Source organism: Grampus griseus, assembly GCF_964374135.1.
Source record: "Grampus griseus genome assembly, chromosome: 6".
Taxonomy (NCBI): Eukaryota; Metazoa; Chordata; class Mammalia; order Artiodactyla; family Delphinidae; genus Grampus; species Grampus griseus.
The window spans coordinates 90,344,843-90,351,122 of record NC_139000.1 but is presented as its reverse complement, the minus strand read 5'-3'; the positions used below and the strand labels follow the sequence as shown (position 1 = coordinate 90,351,122).

At 36.8% G+C, this 6,280-nt stretch overlaps 1 pseudogene across 1 annotated transcript; it reads right to left on the bottom strand.

Moving 5' to 3' along the window:
* Nucleotides 1-2,860: 2,860 nt before the first annotated feature.
* Nucleotides 2,861-3,550, bottom strand: LOC309823977 (large ribosomal subunit protein eL22-like; annotated as a pseudogene). The gene has a single exon. The product of its transcript is annotated as a large ribosomal subunit protein eL22-like (transcript).
* Between the last annotated feature and the right edge of the window lie 2,730 nt (nucleotides 3,551-6,280).

The window sequence follows — 6,280 nt, the reverse complement described above, 5'->3', positions numbered from 1 at the left end:
TTCCATCTAGTGCCTCCAATTGGCAGAAACCAAGAGAAATTCAGAAAGCTAGGTTGTCTGAAATATGTGGCTTGCATGTTTATCCCTCAAAAGTACAGAAGAAAGTGCAGAAAGGAAAGTGTAATATTGAGAGCCCATCATATTGAAAGCTAGAGTATCCAGAGCACCCCTCAACTTATAAAATCATGGATTGCCTCCTCTATTCCTGTCTTAGCCCATTCAGGCAGCTATAACAAATTACCGTAGACTAGGGAGGGAGACGCAAGAGGGAAGACATATGGGAACATATGTTTATGTATGACTGATTCACTTTGTTATAAAGCAGAAACTAACACACCATTGTAAAGCAATTATACCCCAATAAAGATGTTAAAAAAAAAAAAAGTATATGCACCTATAACATAAAAAAAAAAAAAATTACCGTAGACTGGGTGACTTATAAACAACAGAAACTTATTTCTCACACTTCTGGAGGCTGGGAAATTCAAGATCAGGTGTCAGCAGGTTTGGTGTCATTCATTCATGAGGGATCTGCCCTTATGACCTGATCACCAACCAAAGGCCCCACCTCCAAATGACATCCCACTGTAAATTAAGTTTTAACATATGAATGGGGGCACTAACATTTAGTCTATGGCAATGCTTTTCCTTCTCTCCTCTATTCAGCTCTCAGTGAAGTAACTTTCAGGCTAGGAAAGAAAGTGTACAGATGGTTTTATTTATTTTTATTATTTATTTGTTTTTTATTTGCCAGGTATCTGCTTTTCTGTCGCAAATATCTGGGTCCCAACAGGATATATTCCACAGTACCCAGAGCCTTCCTATAACTCTTGATGTCTTAACTGTCATTTTGTAGAGGTTGTGCAGAATAAGATACTTAATATTTTTTTGGAAATGTACAAATATCTTGGAGACTGAGGAAGTTTGTGAAAATAAATATCATGCACTCTTGTTTAGGTTAATATTTCACATTTTTTGGCTAGTATAATTCTATTTGTATATTGAAGTTTTTTTTTCTATTATATTAAATCTTGAATTTTCTACTATTCTTTTTTTTTTTTTTTTTAATGAAGTCCAAGGTCATTGTTGGTACAGCAATTCATCAGTGAGGACAAACAACCAATTTATTGTTGCTAAACAGATTAACATGCCAATCCTTTAAAAAAAAAAAAAAGCCTTGTACAATAATAGTAGCCATGCGTTAGCCACTTTAATATAAAATGTGATCAAAAGTCAAAATACAAGAGTTCAAAAGGCATAGAAAAACCAAAAATTTTCAGTTTTATTACAAGTTTTAGATTCTGGAAATAGTTTAAAAAAAAAAAACTTATATGCTAATTTCAGCCCAGGGCTAATTTTTTTACAACCAAACTAAGAATTACTACAAGGGAACATCAATGCAACAAAGAAGTAAAATTTGCAAACCCAAGTCACAAACTTGCTAACAAAGTTAATAATCATGGTAATGGGGCTTCCCTGGTGGCGCAGTGGTTGAGAGTCCGCCTGCCGACGCAGGGGACGCGGGTTCGTGCCCCGGTCCGCGAAGATCCCACGTGCCGCGGAGCGGCTGGGCCCGTGAGCCATGGCTGCTGAGCCTGCGTGTCCGGAGCCTGTGCTCCGCAACGGGAGAGGCCACAACAGTGAGAGGCCCGCGTACCGCAAAAAAAAAAAAAAAAAAAAAATCATGGTAATGGACAGCACCAAAGAGCAACTGATGCCTCAGTTAAATTTGAAAGAAACAATGCCTTCTCTAGGGCAGAGAAACATGCAAACAATTCTGCTTCAAGAAATTTGCATAGAAATAGAAAATGCTAGAGCCTTTACCACAAATGAAATTACAAAGCCTCAACATGTTAAATTCAACGCAAGGAGCACCAAATGTTAAATTGGAGCCAAGGTATGACTCAAAACATTTAATTTCCAGCTATGCAACTAGCAAGATCACAAGAATTTCAGGTGTGGAAAGGCACCCTAGGCACGCTCTTGAAAGACATGAATTTGATACAACGTAACCTTAAATCAATGCAGACATTCCTGTAAAATTTAAATTTTAGAGGGCACCATAAGGCATCAGGATCTCTTCTCAAAGTCACTCTTGATATTGTCAGCAACAATCACATCTTTATGATCTCATTAATGACCTTTCACAGATCTCTAGCCTGTACACGTACAGCAGAACCCCCAATATCGTGGGAAGCCCTTTCAGTTTGGCCCTGCTTAACGTGTTTGTAGAATGACTTTTAAGCCCAGCCGTGGCCTAAATGGTGTGAAAGGGACTACTCCCTGGGCATCTCAAGACTTCTCTTCAGTCTGAGCTGTCTCCCAGGCCCCTCTCTTCCACACCTGCCCCCGGGGTAAGACTCCAGAACTCTGGGATTCTGAGCCTGACCCCAGGCAACCTCACCGACACCCACCTTTGGAAGCTCCACTATTCCTCATCTCCAGCTCCCCCTGGTGGGGTCCAAAGTGACAGTTTGGTGCAAGGACTTGAAGAAACAATGCTTATTTACAAATTCGTATTTTGTAGACCTTTCCTTAATTGAACACCTGTGACCTTTACAGTCGCTCTCCAGACCCTTTCCAGAGGTGTAGTAGAATATGCGAAGCAAAAGGACATTTTATTTCTACAGGAAGAAAAAGGATTAACATACATAGTAATAACTGTGTCCATCAAGAGTAATTTGTAATCAGAAAATGAAGACAAATGCCCCAGAAGCCTGCATTTTATCGACACTGCCACTTTCCCAAAACAAGAACCTCAGAAACAAGTCACTGGATCTGCTTTCAGTGAATCAGGAGCTCCCACATTTGTATTCCTCAATCTTTGAGAAAAGTACCAGATGAAACTGACCCACCCCTTTTTGTGTAAAATAGTAACTAACTGAACTCACATCTCCACGCCCTCATCCACCTGTTCAATGACAAACAGTAGTCAGTTCCCTTGAAGGAGACTTACACATTTTGGTATTTCTACCAAAAGAATTGAAATTTTCAAGCAGAAAAAAAGTTTAATTACAAGTAGGTGAGTGGCAGCCCAAGTGAAGCCCTTTTACTATGATTTCCAATTTTCTGTTCAATCCACACTGCAGAGATACAAGGAAAGCCACCATTTTGTTTCCTAAATTTTATTTAAGAATTCATACAAAATACTCCAGATAACTGAGTTTCAATCCTCATCTTCCTCCTCTTCTTCATCTTGTTAATCTGGAAGTAACGTAATTCGTAACTTTCTTTGCTGTTGGCAACTACGCGTAACCAATCACGGAGATGATTCTTCTTCAAATATTTTTTGGTGAGGTATTTCAAATACCTTTTGGAAAAAGGCACCTCGGAAGTTACAGTGATCTTGCTTTTGCTTCTTTCGATTGTTACAACACCTCCTCCGAGATTCCCAGCTTTTCCATTCACTTTGATTCTTTCCTGAAGAAATTGCTCAAAATTGGCCGCATCCATGATTCCATCTTCTACAGGATGGGTACAGTCAAGAGTAAACTTCAGGACCTGCTTTTTTTTTGCCCCCCTTCACCACAGGCTTTTTCACTGGCGCCATCGCCGCAGCGGAGGCAGAAAAGCTCTACTATTCTTTTGTTCTTTTAGTCATTTGCCAGGGGTCGAAAAGATGAGATTGAAATAAAATGCTTTTATTCCACTGATTTTTAACAGAAAATTTGCATTCTCTACTTCCAGCCTGTCTGAAACCAGTTTCTAATTGTCTCTCAGGAGAAACAATACTGTTCTTTCACCCAGTACTTTTTGTTTGTTGTTGTTGTTCCAAAGTTCATATCATGGGTCTGTCACAGAAGCAAAATTATAAATTGCAAGTCATTAAGGTATGGTGAATGCCCATCTGTGTAAGAACATGTCAAAGAAATGTTTACCCAGTTGGAATATCACTGGCCAATCTACTATCTACTACTGTATATAGTATGTGTATTAATATCCTAGTGCTGCTATAGCAAAATACTACAAGTATATGACTTAAAGCAACAGAAATTTATTTTCTCACAGTTCTGGTGGCTAGAAGTCTGGAATTGATGTGTCAGCAGTGCCAGGCTCCCTCTGGAGACTCTTGGGAAGAATCCTTCATTGCCTCTCCCTAACTTCTGATGATCATTGGCAAATACTTGGCGTGCCTTGACTCGAAGTTTCATCCCTCCAACCTCTGTCTCCACCATCATATGGCCCTTTACCCTGCGTGTCTACCTCTCTGTGTCTCTTTCTCCTTATAAGGACACTAGTCATTGGACTTAGGGCCCACCTCAATCCAATATGACCTTACCTTAAGTTGGTTAAATCACAGAGACCCCGTTTCCAAATAAGGTCACATTCACAGGTGCCTGGGTTCAGGACTTCAATATATCTTTTGGGGGGACACAATTCAGCTCACAACAGTACTAGATATTATTAGTAGCATGGAGCTGGAAGATCTGGTAGATTTTTAGACCAATGGCAGCCAACATATAGTATATTGATATTTATATCAAACTGACTAAAATTACCTAAAAATTTCCAAAAATGAATAAATCTTCAACTTTGAAACTACTCACCTGCTTATTCCATTTTCTATTCAAAATAAATATACAAAGTATGATGTGTGTGTGTGTGTGCACGTGCTATATGTATCTACATGGATTTATGTGTAGGACTTTTCAAAATCCTCATTTCTAATTTACAACTGTAAAACTGAATTCTGAAGCTTAGACTAGACAGAAATCAGGGCTTCACGTTGAGGTGGTAAAGTTACACATACATCAATTCTGATAACTAAATTATTCAACCAATTACTTTTTTTGCTTTTTTAAATTGAGATACTATTGACATATAACACTGTGTAATTTTAAGGTGTACAATGTGTTGATTTGATGCATTTATATATTGCAATATGATTACCACCATAGTGTTACCTAATACCTTTAATGTGTCAGTTAATTATCACTTCTTTCTTTGTGATGAGAACAATTAAGATCTAGTCTCTTGGTAAATTTGAAGTTCATAATACAGTATTGGTGACTATAATTACTATGCTCTATATTAGAACTTCAGGATTTATTTATCTACTAGTTTTAAGTTTGTATCCTTAAATAACATCTCCCCAATCCCCCAACCTTCAGCCCCTGGTAATCACTATTCTACTCTGTTTTTACAAGTTTATCTTTGTTAGAATCCACAAATAAGTAATATCATACAGCATTTAATCTTCCTCTGTCTGACTTAGCTCATTTAGCATAATAAATCAGGGTCCATCCATGTTGTTGTAAATGGCAGAATTTCATTTTTTTCATGGCTGAATTATATATATATATATATAATATTAATTATAATATAAATATATATATATACATACATATATATTTTACATCTTATTTATTCATCCATTGATGGACACTTCAGTTTTTTCATATCTTGGTTATTCTGAGTAAAGTTGCAATAATGACAGAAGTGCTGATACCTCTTTGATACCTTATTTTGCTGGGAAAAGAATACTCTCTTCGACAAATGGTGTCTGGAAAACTGGATAACCACATGGAGAAAAATGAAATTGTACCTCTATCTTATACTCCTCATAAAAATTAACTCAAAATGGATTAAACACTTCAACGTATGACCTGATACTATAAAACGTCTGGAAGAAAACATGTAGGGAAAGCTCCTTAACATTGATCTTGGCAATGATTTTTTGGATTTGACACCAAAAACACAAGCAACAAAAGCAGAAATCAACAAGTGGGACTATATCAAACTAAAAAGTTTCTTCACAGCTAAAGAAACAATCAACAAAATGAAAAGGCTACCTACAGAATGGGAGAAAAATTTTGCAAACCATATACAGAGTAAAGGGTTAATGTCCAAAATATATAAGGAACTCATACAACTCAATACAAAATAAGCCAACTAAAAAAATGGGTAGAAGAACTAAGTAGACATTTTCCTAAGAAGACACTCAAGTGGCCAACAGGTACATGAAAAGATGCTCAACATTCAATCTGGAACAATTCTTGAGTGTACAAATCCTTCACCTCCTTGATCAAACTTATTACCAAGTATTTTATTCTTTTTAATGCAATTGTAAATGAGATCATTTTCTTAATTTCTCTTTCTGATAGGTATTATTAGTGTATAGAAACACAACTGACCTTTGTATATTGATTTTGTATCTTGCAACTTTACTGAAACTGTTTATTAGTTATAACAGTCTTTTGGTGAAGTCTATTATAAATATTATATCATATCATCTGCAAGCAGAGACAATTTAAATTATTATTTTCTGATTTGAATGCTT